The sequence below is a fragment of the Rhynchophorus ferrugineus genome, unplaced genomic scaffold (genome assembly GCF_030347505.1).
Source record: "Rhynchophorus ferrugineus isolate W39M unplaced genomic scaffold, kcgeb_rfMv2 rfM4, whole genome shotgun sequence".
Taxonomy (NCBI): domain Eukaryota; kingdom Metazoa; phylum Arthropoda; class Insecta; order Coleoptera; family Curculionidae; genus Rhynchophorus; species Rhynchophorus ferrugineus.
In genome coordinates, this window is record NW_027472583.1 from 50457878 (window position 1) to 50475497 (window position 17620).

A 17620-nucleotide genomic window follows, 5' to 3' on the forward strand; every position below is an offset into this window, starting at 1 on the left:
ATAATAGAAACTAGACCTTTGTGGAATAATATCACAATATACATTCAATAATATAAACACTGAAATAAAAATCATAATTTTCATGGTCAATCATCCTCAAACATATTTTATTAAATTGTTCATGTTATTTTCCATGATTAGTAGTTATCTAACATCCAATAAGTGAATATAAATAGACATATATATGTATTATAAGCAATAATCAGTACAATTATTCGCTTTTTGTCTACAGTGCTGTGAAAAAATATACTCCTAGTTATTATTCTATTAAATAAATCACAAATACAATTTTTGTTACTTTTTTTCTTATTTGATCAAAGGAAAAAAGCCGATGAAAGTCAAATTTTGCTGGTAGAAAGTTAGCGCGAACATACCCTAACCTTAAAAACATGTGAGGCGTGGTTTCAAAAATTCAAAAGTGGTGATTTCGATGTGCCAAACAAAGAACGTGGAACGTAGACTGAAAAAGTTTGAAGATGCGAAACTGCAAGAGCTTATTGAATGAAGACCCAACCCAAACTCAAACACGATAGGCAGAAGCCTTAAATGTGGCCCAAGAAACAATTAGCTACCGATTACGAACAATGGGGAAACTCCAAAAAAAATATGAAATGAAATGCTGCTCAAAGGCATGGTCGGAAGTCATTTCTTCATCGAATGGTAGCGGGTTATGAAAAGTGGATTTATTTACAAAACCCTAAGCGTAAAAGATCATGGTTATCACCCGGCGAAGCCGACCGATCGATTCCAAGGTCAAAACCTTTTGGTCGTAAGACAATCCTCTGTGTTTGGTAGTATCAGAGTGGCGTGGTCTATTACGAACTGTTAAAACCTAGTGAAAGAGTTAATAATGATCGCTACCGGCAACAAATGATGAATTCGAACCATTCATTGATCGAAAAACGTCCTGAATGGGTCCCAAGACACGGTAAAGTGATTTTATAGCACGATAACGCGCCGTCTTATGAAGCAAAATATGTCAAGGAAGCGTTGAAAGCACTTAGATGGGACACATTATCGCACACACCGTACTCTCCAGAACTTGCCCCGTTTGACTATCAACTTTTCGCATCAATGGCACACGCGCCTGCAGAACATTACTTCGCCAACTTCGAAGAAGTTAGAAAATGTCCCGATGAATGGTTATGCTCAAATGATAAACAGTTTCGCAAGATGGACGAGATATGTAGAATCAAATGGCCATACTTTTAATAAATATTTTCCCATTTTCTTGAAGATCGTATAGTTTTTTCAGAAAAAAACCGGTAATGACTTTCCGGTACACCTGGATTTTATGTCCCTATAGTTGAAACTTTTTAATACAGTATCATTGGGATATTTTATTATAAAAATCTAACATTAAACTATTAATATTTGTTTTGATTTCAGCATAATTATATGCCTTCTATTTATCTTTATATATTCATAATGTTCTACTCGTTCACTGAGTAATAGAACCCATTGATGATTGTTTTATAATTAATAGTTGTAGAGATATTCTAGCATATGCTTTTAGCGGTTTAACAATATTGAAATGTTTACTATTGTTTATTTTGTTTACATAAGAGTACTTGATATTTAATTATATTTAATTGATAATTATTTTGTTTTAATAAAACGTGTTGCTAGCTGATATTAATATGAATTGTATATTATAAAAATATTTTAACATAAATATCATTCTAGTGTTTTTATGAATTTTCAGGATATATTAGATCTTCGCTCTTATGATATATAAAAAATTACATTTCATGTGGTACTTAATTATGAATGATTTCAAATAGATAGCATTGCAAATGGTTGGAAACGCAAGGTTACTGTTGTGATATTTCTTAGCATTAATATAGCAAAAATGTGTTCTATTGGATTTAACAAACCTGAAAAAATTAAAGATTTATATTACGTCAAAATAATGTTGGTGCTATTTGAATAATCCGTTTAAAGGCACAGTAACTTTTGACATTACTATTTTGTCACTAAGTTAGTACAACTGTCCCCTATATTAATGTAGAATTTAAACATTATCTATCGGATTTTTCGACTAAAATATATGTACAATACTGTAAAAATACTGTGTAAATGCCGAGAATATTGCACATAGCTTACAACGAATCGACTTCGATCAAGAACACATGTCTCTACGCCATAGAGGGAAGAAACGGCCCAGATATAGATCGAGATTTGCTTCGTTCTGAGTGGCCATCAATGTCTTCAACTTTTCAAAAGTTAACTTCGGTAAAAAGAAGAAAATCATTTGTAAAAACTCTCGCAGTTCCATAAGGTTGAATCCAACAAACGAAATCCAACAACTACCAAATTCATCTGATATGGCTCTGGGTCACTTATTTCTCTTTGGAAGACCCAAACAAATTCTTGGAAGGTTTTCAAAATATTAGATATGTGTTACGAATTGGATTATTCATTGGGATAAGCCCCAAAACATTTTCTTTATATTTTAATAGACAATTTTCAGTTTTTCTTTAACAGAATGCTTATCTGTGAAACTAATTCTATTCGATAAAATGTGTTATACATTTAATATAAATAAAAGCAACAAAAACTACTAGAAGCTTTAAAAAACCATTTGAAGATTAATTATATTAAAATGAATTATAATTATAATTAAATGAAAATATTGCAATCTAGTTCGTTCTTAGGGTCGTTTTCTTTTTTAGTTATAAATTACTCATGAACAATAATATAACAGTTGATATAGATTTTCTCAATATCTAATAACGAACAATCGTAAACAAAAGAATATACTGGATTTCTTTATATCTAGTTTAATATTCCTAATATCATTGCAACAGGTTCTGTTTCTGACATTATTATTTTAAAATTGATAGTTTATGTCTTATTTTATTAACAGTTTGCTATTTAAGCAGTTTAAACCTAAACAATTTATTCACAACACATATGTTTGGGGATTTATTGGATACAAGCTTTTAATATTTTTTCGAATTTTAACTGCCTAAAGTGAACGAGTCCTTTGTTATTTACTTTGGCTAAAGTCTTGTTTTTATAAAGTAGCATGTTGTTTATACGTAACATGTGATTCAAGTTTAAAATAATTTATGTTAAATGGATATAAATAGAATAATGTTTATTTATTTATTCATAAAAACCTAATTTTTATTCGACATAGATATTAAAAGTATTATTGAGATATGTTTCAGTTTTTAATGTTACTGTATTTGCAAGGGGGCATGAAGAAAGACTCACACGAATATTGAAATATTACAACTATTGGATACCACCAGAACAAGACACAAACTCAAATGAATCAAACCATCTGATCTTGTGTAGTGTTGTGTAGTGAGGTTCATATAACAAAATATATATACAGCAGTGACATGTAAAAACGTTATTTCACCAGAGACTGAGATAGGGCCGATGGGTCCTCCTAGTTGCATACCTAGATTTAAGTTATCATAAAGACAAATTGTAGGTTAGACGGAAACGACTAGTAACAATACATTAACTGATTAATAATAAAAAAAATGTTACTGTATGATACCTCTAATAGTAATTTTACTATTAATATTTAGAAATGTTGTAAAAAGTAATATCCACTGTTGATATTAAGCAATTTTAACATATTATTAATAATAAATATAACATATATAAAAACACATATAGAACATGTATATGGAATTTATAAAAACATAGATTCACAAAAACAATAACTGGTGCTATTAAATATTTTTTTAAATTGCCTTTTGCTCCATTATTATATTGCATAGTGTGGTATTATATTGTATTGTATATATTGTTTTCATAACTAATTTACCTATTAGTAATAATTATTATATTCAACATGGTTAATATTTCGATAATATAATAATTCAATTATTAAATTATTGATAATAATATGTTTTTAATAGCTATAACTTTTATTTCTACAGATATCCTATATCCTGATTAAAAATCATTTTTTGTTGAAGTTTAAGCCCGAAATGATAATATAATGTGTTTATGGCAAAATGTGTTTGAGGATGTTATAGGGTATCATTTCAAAATTATGTGGACCTACAGAAATAATATGTATATTCAATGTTTCATTAAGAATGTTATTGTATTTTTTTATTATATCCTTGATGTTAGATAACTGCTTAATAGAATCAACTGATATTGGTATGTTTGTTTTTCATGAAATATCTATTAATATATTGATACCTGAACTTTTTGCTAATGCTAACGATCATATAGATATACAATTATATATCTTCAGATATCAGAATCACCAAAAAGGAGAACTGTTAAAATGAGACACCCTGCATTCCCCTCGTGAAACAACGATCGCGGCGGGCCGTGCGTGGGAACCCGAAGCGCGACACGAGCGCGCACGATCGACGGTTCGGCTCTCGATCGGTCCGACGTGCCACGTAACGATCGATTGGCCAATAGATGGCGGTACGTACGAATCCGTGTCGGTCGGGTGATCGTTGCAAGGTTGCGACCCTGTACGCCGCAGCCGCCAGATGGCGTGCCGAGCCGCCACCAGGCGGGCTAGATTATGGCGCGCCACTTTCGAGAATGGGCCGTATGCGCTCGGGCAACCGCTACACTGAGAGCCGCCAGCTGTCGGTGGCGGCTTGGAGCGTGGGGAGGCGGTCGCTTGCGCCGACTCCAATCTCGGACCGTCGCTCTACGGAATGCCTCTGGTTCCCTCTCTCTTTCCCACGACCGATAATACCTACGGGACGATCGCGGGAATCAATAATGGCGGAGATGGTATAGAGGACACGACCCGAAGAAAACTAACCTATGATTTGTTAAATAACAGATCAATTGAAAAGTCCACGGCCTACCATAGTAAAACACATTTTTTGCCAAAATTAGTTTTTTTATTCAACATAATTCCCTTCAAGGGTGATACACTGATTATAGCGACCCTCCAACTTTTCGATACCATTTTTGTAGTACGATTTGTCCTTCGCTTCAAAATAGTCCTCAGTTTCGGCGATTCCCAACGAGCGTTCTTTTGAGAACTAAGAACAGGAAATAGTCGCTGGAGGCCAGATCTGATCTGACTTGTGATGCGGTGCATTGTCTGGTGAAGCAGCACTTTATTTTTCTTCAAATGCGGCCGTTTTTCGGTCATTTCGTCCTTCAAACGGTCGAATAACGCTATGTAATAGTCGCTATTGATGGTCCTTCCTTTCTCAAGGTAGTGCGTATCCCAAATACAGACGCCATAACTTTGCCAGCCGACTGTTGGCATTTTCCCACGCTTTGGAGCGGGTTCATCGTGTGCTAACTCGAATGACTGTTTATTGGACTTCGGGGTGAAATGATGGAGCCATATTTCATCATTGTCATATAAGGACGCAATAACTCGGGTTTATTACGCTTGATCATCTTCAAACACTCCTCCGAATCATCAACTCGTCGTTGTTTTTAGTCAAAAGTGAGCTCGCGCGGCACCCACTTTGCACATTCACAAATATTCGTGAATAGTATGATGAACACGTTCAGTTGATATCTTTAGGGTTATTCAAAATCATTTTGTGGATTTTTTAAATGTTTTCGTCGGTAACAACCTCTTTTGGGCGTCCACTGCGTTCACTTTCTTCAGTCATTTCATCAGGTCTAAACTTAGCATGCCAATCCTTGATGGTTGATTTTCCTGAGGCAGTGTCCGAAAACTCGGCATCAAGCCAAGTTTTTGCTTCAACTGTATTTTTCCCTTCAAAAGCAATATTTTATCAACACGTGAAATTCCTTTTTATTCTGTTTTTTTTTCACAATAACAAAAATTGCTTCACTAAAAATGCTATAATTCAAAAATTAATGATCCGGCAGCTGTCAAATTTATACACGCATCTTTTTAGGGTTAGGGCTAACTAAAAAAACGTATGTGTCAGACCGGGGACTTTTTAATTGACATATTATATGATTCATGTCAATACAAAAGCCAATTCCTAGTATGTAGAAAAGAAGAAAAACAACATGTAGAGAGCGCTATAGTTTGTCTCGAGTCTACAATGGTATAAAGAACCACCGATGTAAATAAAATTTTTCTCTTGTTTGAAAGCCATAAATGGAGTTATTAATTCCGTCCCGAATCATAAGTATATGATGTGATATATATATATATATATATATATATATATATATATATATCATAAGAATATCATAAGTGATATATATACATACATATATATATATATATATATATATATATATATATATATATATATATATATATATATATATAGATATGGATGTATGCAATAGATGGCGGAATCAAGTTATAGAGCACTAGAGCTAAGAATCAATGAAACACTAGAAAACTAGAAAGATGCGGTTCAACTGAATTATAGGTATGATAAAAAACCATTGAAACCAATGCAGAAGAGTTTAATTATAAATTATTACAATTTTGATTTGTATCAATTCAACAAAACTGGAAGATTAAGCACATTGACGTTCCAATCGTATTTTTAAATAGAACAATAGATAAAAATATCTATATCAAGAAATCGGAGGGTTTAATTACTGAAACGAGATACCGACAATTAAATCAAGCTGTTAGTATTTATATATTATTTATATATTAGTTAAACTGTATGTAAAAAATGTTCACCAAAATGTTGGCACAAAAGATTCAATAAAGTGACGAACGAGTATTGGTTTAAGCGATTAAATTATGAATACTGCTTGTTTACAAAAAGGTAGTAATTTTTCGGTAATATACATTAATAAAAGGATACAAAGAGTAATCAGCAGAATGAATGGAAAATCTCTTATCAAGTATAACTAAAGTAGAATGCTTTCAACATTCAAAAATACAAAATTTAACGACTGCTCAACGATTTGAGCATGGATCTAAACAACATAATAGCAACACCGATAAAAGATATTTGGATATGATAATGGAAAGCTGAAAAAGGATACTTGAAACTCCAAAAGGTACCAAAAGACCAGGACTAAAGTAAGGCAATAGTGGACTTGAAGGAGTAAGTGACGTCGACTAGGGTGGTGACTAAGTAGAAAAAGTTTTAGTGGATTCATACCGTTTCATAAAGGCAACCCAGTGAGTCAGGCAGTTTGGCAACCCAAGAACAAACTAAATAATTAGCGTTAAAAGTGGACAGTGGTTTGGCGGCAATCTCTATGGTTGTTTAAAGTTTTTAAGAGTGTTCAAAGAGAGAATTATATCTAAAGAATTTAGTTTATTGTTCATTATGTTTGTTTATCACATAATTTTGCAGACTTATTCAGTTAAATAATTAAGTAAAATTAAATTCTCACTCTGTAGAAATAGAATAGTTTTAATTTCAAACAAATATTTATGTAGAATCTAATGGTTTTGTTCTCGCAATTTCAATGTATTGTACTTATCTTTGTTTATAATGTTAATTAGGTTAGTTGTTAGGTAGATTTAAATTGAGATGGGGTGTTAAAGATATGATTCACGTCGATACAAGGGCCAATTCTTAGTATGTAGAAAAGAAGAAGGACAACATGTAGAGGACGTTGTGGTTTGCCTTGAGATTATTCAAACATCGCATAAAAGACCAGCGTGTGAATAAAGTTTCCCTCTTGTTTCAAAGCCATAAGGGGTGTTTAATTCCGTTGTGTTTCGCATTATAAGTGATTCGTAATATGATTTCACTCACATTTTAAGTCAATATCCATGTTCATATAACATCAAGAAGAACCGAACACCGATTCCGTGATAGTTTAATTTGTTTACGACATTCTCCTATTATATCTAGCATCATAAAATATTATCTACAATAAAAAAGTACTAGCTGCCAGCTGCCATGTTATAAAAATCGAGTACAATCTGTAAATATAATTACGTTTAATTATCTAAATAACAAATTGTTGCTGTTAGTGGTCTTTACATACATTATTATGCCGAGATATATAAACAGGAAGTCATATGGCATTATTTACTACATACATAATAGTAAAACTTATACGTCTAAACAAGCACAAGGGATAATATGACCACCTGACATAAAAACAATATGTATTTATTAATAAGCTTTTAAGCCACCATTTGCTACAATTTTACAACCGCTACAATTTTTAACGGAATAGATAATGTAGTATCTGAAGAGCTGTCCCGAATATTGTGCCAAAACATCCGCCAATAGTTTCAGTGATCTGAGAGATGAAAATAAACTCTTCACAATTTGCTCTAAAATTCTTCATAACGGCCCCATTGTACATAGTAGTTATGTAGTAGCAGTGTCGCTCGTGCAACATGGAACAAATTGTGCTATACTGCATGGTGTTCAAATTATTTTGTCTATCACCTTTTAGGTAATAGTTCGTCGAATTTAAGTAATTTAAAGTGATATTTCATGAAAATCAAGACAAAAAGTGAAGTTAAATACAAAAATAATCAGTTCTAAAGTGACAGAAAGCTTCTTGGGATTTCTCATTTTCTAATTTTAATTTATTGTTTTAAGTATTATTATAAACGCTTATTATAAGTGCTGGACAAGACACTAAAAACTTTTAACACCCAAATATTACTGGCAAGGATTAAATCTAGCTCAGTTTAGGATATTACTTAATTTGGATCAAATAATTCAAAGTCAATCATATAACTATAACTAGTTTCATCAATATTTATAAATTTACCTATACATATTATTAATGGCTGTCAACCAAAAACTAAACAAACATATAGTAATTTTATGGCTATTAGGTTTATCACTACCCACTGTTCTCTTTTCTCAGGACGACCTCTGCTTATGTCAAATTATTTCAGTTTTTTGTATACCCTCAAAATATATTATCATTTTTATTTATCATAATACATGATACTATGATAGGCATTTTCTTTTTTTTTTAATAATCGTCCTAAACACACTTCTATATTCACAATCACAATAACAAGAAAAGAGTGTCATTACACTGCAATATACTAGCCATTACTTAATTTTAAACAGTGTTATTTAAGTGTAGTTTGTGTCCGACTGTTCCCGTATTACTTGAATTATTAAAAAGCTATGACCAGTTTGGATAAAAAACGATTAAGAATAAAATGATCACGTAAAATTATATTTTATGTTTTCGCTGAGAAAACAAATTAAAACTTCTGCTTTATATGAAGGTATATACAGCTTTGAAAGAAAAATCCAACATATGCGAAAATTTCATCCCACACAGATTAATAAAATTCGAGAATAACAAGAATCGTCCATCCCCTTTGTTTACAATATATTTAATATTCCGAAATCGGGTTAAATTGGGTTTAATTTGATGATTGACGAACAGAGAATAGCTAAGAACAATTGTTCTTGCTTAATTGCTGATAATAATTGATATGGCTCTAGAGACACAGTATATCATCTAAAGGTAATTTTAAAGGTTATTAAGATTTGTTTTCTATTTTTCTTCCCTACTAAATGCATATTTTAACAAAATACTAACCGAATATTGCAGACAATATACACTTTAAGTAGTGCATTAAAAGTTTAAAAGGATTGTAACAAAGAATATTAATGATTATAAAATAGTTAAATAGAAGTTGTTACAGTTCTGAAATTAAGTTTACTTATGATACTTTGTTTTAGTGTGCAGTGCAGTATTAATTTACACTAATCGATACTTTGTTTATAATTGAAACTTAATGGAAATTAAATTTAAATTAATGCCATTAAAAAAAAAGGTTAGAGAGTGTTAGTTCTCGATAGCAGTAATTTTATTATGATTTAATATAAAGGCATTTATTATTTTAATTAATTTGATATATCATTTCTGATCTTATATTGAAAATGATGTGAAAATAAGTTTTAGTAAAATATATTTTTTAAGTTATTCCCTTTGCTCTGTTATGAAAAGAACATGATTAACTTCTCGATTACTGGACGATCACACGTATTTAAAAAATTACTGACATCATATATTACTGATGGGTGACAAACAGAAACATAGTCAATATTGTATATCAATATTATAATTACATAAGATTAACACTGTTAAACATGTTAATGCTATGTCAAATTGTCAAATTATTTCAGTTCTTTGTACACCACCATATTTTTTAAATATTTTTCATAATATATAATACTATGATAGGTATATTTTATTTCATTTTGTTTTTTTTTATTATAGTCGCCTCGTACAGTTGTGTTATTTAGGGATTTCAAATATTTAAACGAACACAATTCTATATTTTGTATTACACTTTTTAAACGAATATTAGCCCCCACGAGATTCGATCCGAGTACGTTATTGTTGACAGGTTAGACTCTTCCCGTACAACGACTCGATGGGCTAACATTTCAAAAAATATATATTAAATAAAAAATATGATGTTCTTAGTAAACACCAAAAAGTTAAAGAAACTAAATACGCAATTCACACTAATGCAATACATATGTTAAATAATATAAACATGATAACTATAAACTAAATAAATTAAGAAACAGCAGCAGAGTAAAAAGAAACAACACCGCTTACCAACCAAACTCTCATAGGCGTTAGAGCAATTTTTATACAATGGTTTGTGAAGCGTCTTCAGACTTCTATCACGAACCCTTTCGCATATCACCCACTTTTCAATAATGTCTCGACGTACTTTGAATTAATTACCAATGCTTATTGCTACGTAGTCGGTGAAAGACTACATGATAGCCCCGAAATTAAATTGATTTAATAAAATTATTCCATTTAAATTAAAACGCATTAAAACATGAAACAATGTTATTAAATCACAATAAAATAGAAGCAATACAGCTACTGCACAACATGCAGGAAATCAGAAGTTTTAAGCTAATCAAACTACCTGAACTTATATATATATATTTAATCTTAATTTTAAGTTAAATAGTGTCACTTAATTTTAAATTGGCAAATATAGTTAACAATGTATTAAGCATATCTAATAATATATCAAACTTTAGTTTTTCTCTCGGTTAATTGATGATTTTATCGACCATACAATACAAAACTTATGAAACAATTTATCGAAACTGATATTCTATGCAAATATAATATAAAAATACATTTCTGTTCGTTAGTCTCGCTAAAACATGAGAAAATTTAGACCGATTTGGCAAATTTTAGTTTCCAAATATTTGAAGAAATTCAGGGAAGGTTTATGTAGTGATAAAATATGAAATAGTTGTGAGAAAAATTATAAAAACATCAATTTTATTTTCTCATACGGTCACTGTCACTATCAAGGGTTCCACATTTTTATTGATTCTCAAATATGTATGGGCGTCTTTACAAAAATATTGATTACTCATTAAATATACTGACCACTATTCTCAAACCCCGATATAGAATATAATATATTTCAAACGTTGAATTTATTGGCACTAATCATTTAATAAATTAACACGATTTATATTTCACACAAACGTAAGTTTTTGAAAGCTAGGATACGATTCGATAACGTCAAAGTAAATGAAAAATAATGACATATATGTGAAATGTAATATAACCATATAGAATACATAAAGCGTTAACTTAATACAAATAATTTCAGAATTGTTTTGCGTGATCTCAGCAGGAAGGCGCTGTGAACGTCATTTCGTTGAATTTCATTGGTTAATTTAAATTACTATTACAGGAAACTGTAATACAAATATTTTATAAGAAAATAATTTCACTGGTTGAGGATTGCATACGCGTCATGTGACGGACCTCTGACGTCACATTCCACTGGCCAATTAAATTTGAAACAAAACCCAAATAAAATTTTTTAAAACAATTTAATAAAATAGAATTCTATATAAATAAAAATATTATAAAGTATCATTAATCATAAATATTAAAAAAGATAATTAAACAAATAACTTTATAAAAGGTATCGAAAACCTTTCATGCAGTATAACTATAATTAACTTCAATGTGATTTTGCTATCGCCCAATTTGAACACATTTTCGACTCACGTTTTCACGATTTTTTCTGTTGTATTACTGTAAATTACTATATATATGAATACAAATGCTCTATATAAATAATTGTATACGTACCAGGTAAAAACAATGCTAAGTCACACACACAGTATTAATCCAGCTAACTTGGGCTGTTTCTTCCAATAAAAACGACGTCTGGTTTTTATTTTTGCCCACACACTGGATACGCAACAATTTTGAGAATGAATTAAATAATAGTGATTATAATTAAGGCACAAAAATGCTGGCACCATTAACAAACCATAGAAACAAGCAATCTGGTTATAGAAGTTAGTCAATCCAATGCCTTTGTAAGGAAATTCAAAAGAACCAATCAAAAAAGTGGTCTCAGAGCCAGCATTAGTTGGACCGCGCAAAATATTTCCTCGGTTTTGTCTATTTAAGTAAACCCTCTATATATACTCTATAAACTTTACTGAAATTAGTATTTAGGTTGCCGAAGTATATCAAATGTGTGACAGGCTACTTCATGTGCTAATCGCATAATAACAATCGAGTGACCAAAAATGATAATAGCCGTACTGGTACATTATAATTGCATTCAAGAGTTATTATAAATGAAGTGGACAGACTCAGAATGTAACAAGTTTGTGCATATCAAACACAACAACAACGAGCACGATGTTCATGCCCTCTTTCGAGATATACCATAAAAGATTTTTGTTAGCTGGCGTTAATATTTTTATCAAATATAAGTTAACAAAACCTTAAGCAATCGCCGATAAAAGGACGGTATAAGAATTTATAATCAATTCTTACAAATTTATTTTATGGGCAGTCAACATCGAAATTCAACAAAATACAAATTGAAATGAATTATTGTCCAAGAAGTACAAACATTTCTTCATCCGAATTATTATTTAGTCAATATTGTTCAAAATATCATTGGATCGAATGCCATCTGACAGTCACAATTTCTCAATTCACAATTTATCGTCACCAGATCTGACAAAAATTCAGTCTTTCTTTTACCAATTAGAGTTTATATTAGAACTACAGTTTAACGAGGGCTCCGAACCACGGGCCTCCGCATTAAACCTACCGACTGACTGACCAACTTGGAGTTCATCTTACAGTATATCCGGGATTACACAGCCTGATTACTGGCATTATTAGAATCATTTTCCTTGTCATAATTTACACTTTTGCCTAAGGACAATCACAAATATAAATTTACGACCATGCCTCTGCAGGTCATCTACTTCCTGCTATTTATTATTAGACCGAGATTTGCTAATTTATACATAAATTTACAACAAATACATTATTATTAGAATGGCTCGACTGAATAATGTAATTCCCAAAGGCTTTAAACGAATTCCGAGTTTTTTTCTCTCTCCACTTCTAAAATACAGGGAGTTGAAACTTCAAAGACGCTCTAAAATTATTCGAGCTTTTAAACGAACTACGAGTATATCCTCCATTACGCTAACTCCGTCTCGGCGAGAGAACGAAAAAGGAATGGAAAAACCGCCACCGATAACTTAATTTAATAACCTCCCGCCGATCTTCGCCATTGACAAAATCCACCAGCTACTTTTTTACTTCGTATCTCGTTTCGAACATCTTTCTTCCACCGCTGCGTTTGACAACAGTTCATTATGTTTACGTTTTGTCGTCTTTAATGTCACCACTGGAACTCCCCCTCCCCCGCTTCCCACGCTCGTTCCCCCTCGCTGAAAATCCACCAACGTCGTCACCAACCCACTCGGTTCAGCGTCTTTTGTTACGTTGGAAAAAACGAAGAAAAATCCTGGAGGGGGACGCGGACCACCACCAGCACCTTACTCGCCCTTCTCCTCCTCTCTCCATGGGATGGATCCCACAGATTTTCGTTCCAGGAAATGAACGTAATTTACGTGAAAAGATGGAAATTGGAAACAAGTACCCTGAAATATATGGCGCGTTTTGTTCTTCTTTTCATTTTTTTTCGCCGAGATTTGGAGGGCTTTTCGAGGGTCTCGTTTGTGACGGTTACTTGGAGGGACTCGAACCAGAATTTACTGCATTTCAATCAGCGTATTTGGTCATAATTATTGAGTAAAATCCTTCAGTCTATTGGGTGTGTATTTTTTCCGACTTCAAAAATAGCTCTAAGCAAGCTCTAGCAAATAAGTTCAAAATAGCGACAGCCAGATATTGGACGTCGCGATAATATTTCTCCAAAATTGCCTATAAAGTTAAATCCCTAGTTTATTTCTGAATATAACCTACAAGTAAGCTACTACCTACCTATAAGGAGGAGGTTCTTTGTTCGGCTGAAGCCATGCAGTTTGCATCTTAAACACAAACTATATCATATATAACTGAACTATTGCTTATATTTGCTTCTATCGTGAAATATTAAAGCGTTTAGCTCCCTATCGGAGGTCGCGAGCCCAAACAATACAAAAATAATAATATAATTTTGTGACCTAAACAACAAAAATTTAATTACCAACAAAACAAATTTAAATTAATATAACTGTTTGGATTCGGTTAGGTTCTCAAAATTAAATTACGAACAAAACAAATCCAATTTGTTGCTCGGTATCGACTTCAAAGAAATCAGTTAATAGTAGTTAAAATAATATTGTAAATAGATAAATAGATTTAGGTAGGTATTAAGCTATATTGTGTGTATATAGTAGAATATAAAATACGTGTAGTAGATAGGTTAAATAAGGCTTCTGTTAATTTTTATTTAGTTATTATAACGGTTATTATGAACATATTTTAATTTAAAATGTTTTTTTTGTGTTAAAAATATAAGTTTGATTATTTTTTCATTTTTAACGAGTTCCTTATTTATTTTTTGAAGTCGGTTCAATTTTTTTGTTAAAAATATTTTATATATGGAAGCAATGTTGTGTTCATATTATTTTGTCTATCCCCTGTTTATTATACACCACAATGAATAGTGTTATTCTCTCTAACTCCTACGTTCTTTTAACATAATATATGGCCCAACAATGTAGATTAATCGCAATATTAATAATAGAATTCGTGGTTAAAAAACCTGCCATCGATAGTATCAAAAAGCGTGCGTATTCTCCCATATGACCGGGCCGAAAAAGTGCGTAAATAATGCGATAACGCTCGGTTACCGTCAATAATTGACCGACGACCAGAGGTGCCGTTGTTTTACTGGATACATGCGATCCCCTGACGGAAATTACAAACGGTATATCCAACCGAACCTTGTACCGTTCGTTTATTTCACCAAAACAGACATTTAAATTATTCACCGCGCGCTCTGCATGGACAGTTGGACGTTTTAAATGTTATATGGGCCGGCCCACGATGAATTCTTCACGAGAATGATTTGTACTCGGCCCCCGCCCTCAACCCGCAACCCCCAGGACCGTTTCCGAATACGATACGTGCCATTTTAAGCGATTAAAGTTAATAGACTGCCGGAGAAAGTCGGTTTCGGACAATTCCACGTCCAGTTCCGAGTACTCCAGTTAATTTTACTGTTATTATATTTGCAGAGGTTCCGATACGAACGTTCACATAACTTGTCGGATTTTTTAACATTTCTCCTAATCCTCGGTAATTTTTTAAATTCATAATTACTAACAAGTGTACAGTAAATATAAGAATGAACTTTCGTCACCACGATGTAGAATTTATTGCCTATTACAGTTTGTAAATTCGTTTTAAAATCTTTCTCATTTTATTCTAGTACACGACAATTACTGAAAAAACTATCCAGAAAGGGAATTATAAAACCCGCCAACTTAATCATTTCGACTAAAAAAATGCTCGCGACGTTTGGAAGATCGCTGAAATCATTATAATCCCAAAACCTAGAAAACCAAATAAAATAAAAACCTAGAGACCTATCTCACTGCCACCAGTAGTATCTAAGGTATTTGAAAAACTCCTGTTAAAAAAGATAAAACCGATTATAGGCTGAAGAGCCCATACATCAGTTTGGATCCAATCAAACATTTGATGATTGACCAGGTGCATAGAATAACAGATGTAATTGCAAAAGAAACTTATGACTGTAAAAAGTATGTTCAGCTATATTCTTAGATGAAGTACAAGCCTTCGATAAGGTATGGCATGACGTCTTTGTTAATAAGCTGCAGAAAATGTTACCGAAACAATACACTGAACTATTGAAGTCTTACATTATAGCCAGAATGTTTAGAGTCAACACGAGGAAGCCTACTCTACCATAATAGAAGCTAAGGGGCGTGTTGTGGCACACCTAACAAGCATGTGTATTGAGACCAATTAGTTATCTACTCTACACATATGTCATACCGCTCATGCAAAAGGCGATTCTTGCTATCGGAGACAACAGACAAGAAGCCACACGAAAATTACAACCGGTAAGTGACGATATAAATAATTCGACTTGATAAATAAAAGTTAACGAAAGTAAATATATGCATAAGCAGTTCATATATAATCAGGCCGCACAAACACCAATAACAATATCGCTCCATATAGCAACAACGCTAAGTATCTCGAAATGAATCTTGATCGAAAGCTTCGCTGGAAAGAACATGTTAAACATAAAAGGAAAGAAGTGGGGTTAAAATATAAGAGAATGTATTTGTTAACTGGAAGAAAATCACAATTATCAGTACACAATAAAATGCTATTATACAAGCAAGCATTAAAACCTAAATGGACATATGGAATTCAATTATGGGGATGTTCCGCGAAAAGTAATATAAATACAAGTCTCGAGAATTATTATAGATGCACCCAAAAGAACTTCAGATACCGACTGTCATTCAGGAAATCAAGAGAAATGCAAGGAGCATGAGGGCAAAATCAAGAGAAATGCAAGGAGCATGAGGGCAGACTCCATTCTTATGTCAATATCGAAGTAACACAACTCTTGAATAACACCAGGACAGGACACAGACTCAAAATAATCAAACCACTTGATTTTGTGTAGTGCAATGTAGAGAAGTGCTTTTATTAAAAAAAGTAAGTATTCATGGGTCCTCCTAGATATATACCTAGGCTTGAATTAATGTAAAGAAAAAGTGTAGGTTGGTCGTCAACGACTAGTAACAATGTTTGATACATTTTTAAAAAACTATTCTATTTAAAAAAAGGTACAATGATGACCAAGGATGTAACCGAATCAGCCCACAAAATTCGCTTTTTTGTCAAATGTCTGCAAAAGTCTTGTCTCAAAACATTTGTGATAATTATTAAAGGGTATTTTGGCGCTTTGCTTATTTTTATATATCTCAAATCGCTGCTTAATATTTGTTATTAGTCTGATAAAAAATTCCGAAGTCAAATAGAGAGAATCAGAAGTGGAATGCGTCTCTACCAGTTACTTCTAACAGCAAGGAGACAATGAAAACCCCGTATTGCCAGTAAATTAGATTAGAAAGTAATAAAATATCTCAAAAGATTTTGTGGGAAATCATCATCAGACAATTTGAAGAAGAAATTGACAAATGGATGGAATCGTGAACAAGTGTTAGATAGATTGGGAGTTAACAGCTTATTTATTGACTTGACTAGTGATTCAGAAATAGACAGGGACTGAATGAAAATTTTGGCATTAAAATTCAATATTGACAGTTATGAAGAGAGAGTGTGATGAAAGTACGCCTCCAGCGGATACCACTACATAAGAATGAGCGGTTAAACTCCACCTCCTAAATGGGGTGGAGAAAGTTCAATGTAAATATAATAAAACAACTCTAACCTACAAACTATTAACTGTAGTTTAAATCCTTCAACAATGTACACTTAA

General features: G+C 32.2%; 1 protein-coding gene across 6 annotated transcripts in view; it reads right to left on the bottom strand.

Annotated features, from left to right (window-relative positions):
• Ih (hyperpolarization activated cyclic nucleotide gated potassium channel Ih) overlaps window positions 1-17620 on the bottom strand; it is a 332983-nt gene that overhangs the window by 267613 nt on the left and 47750 nt on the right. The window contains exon 1 of one of the 6 annotated variants that reach the window (XM_076404229.1): window positions 4422-4545. The exons of the other annotated variants lie outside the window; for them this stretch is intronic. The gene's annotated coding sequence lies outside the window, so the exon portion shown is untranslated. Of the gene's footprint in view, window positions 1-4421; window positions 4546-17620 lie in introns of those variants that run through there. 6 annotated transcript variants of the gene reach the window in all.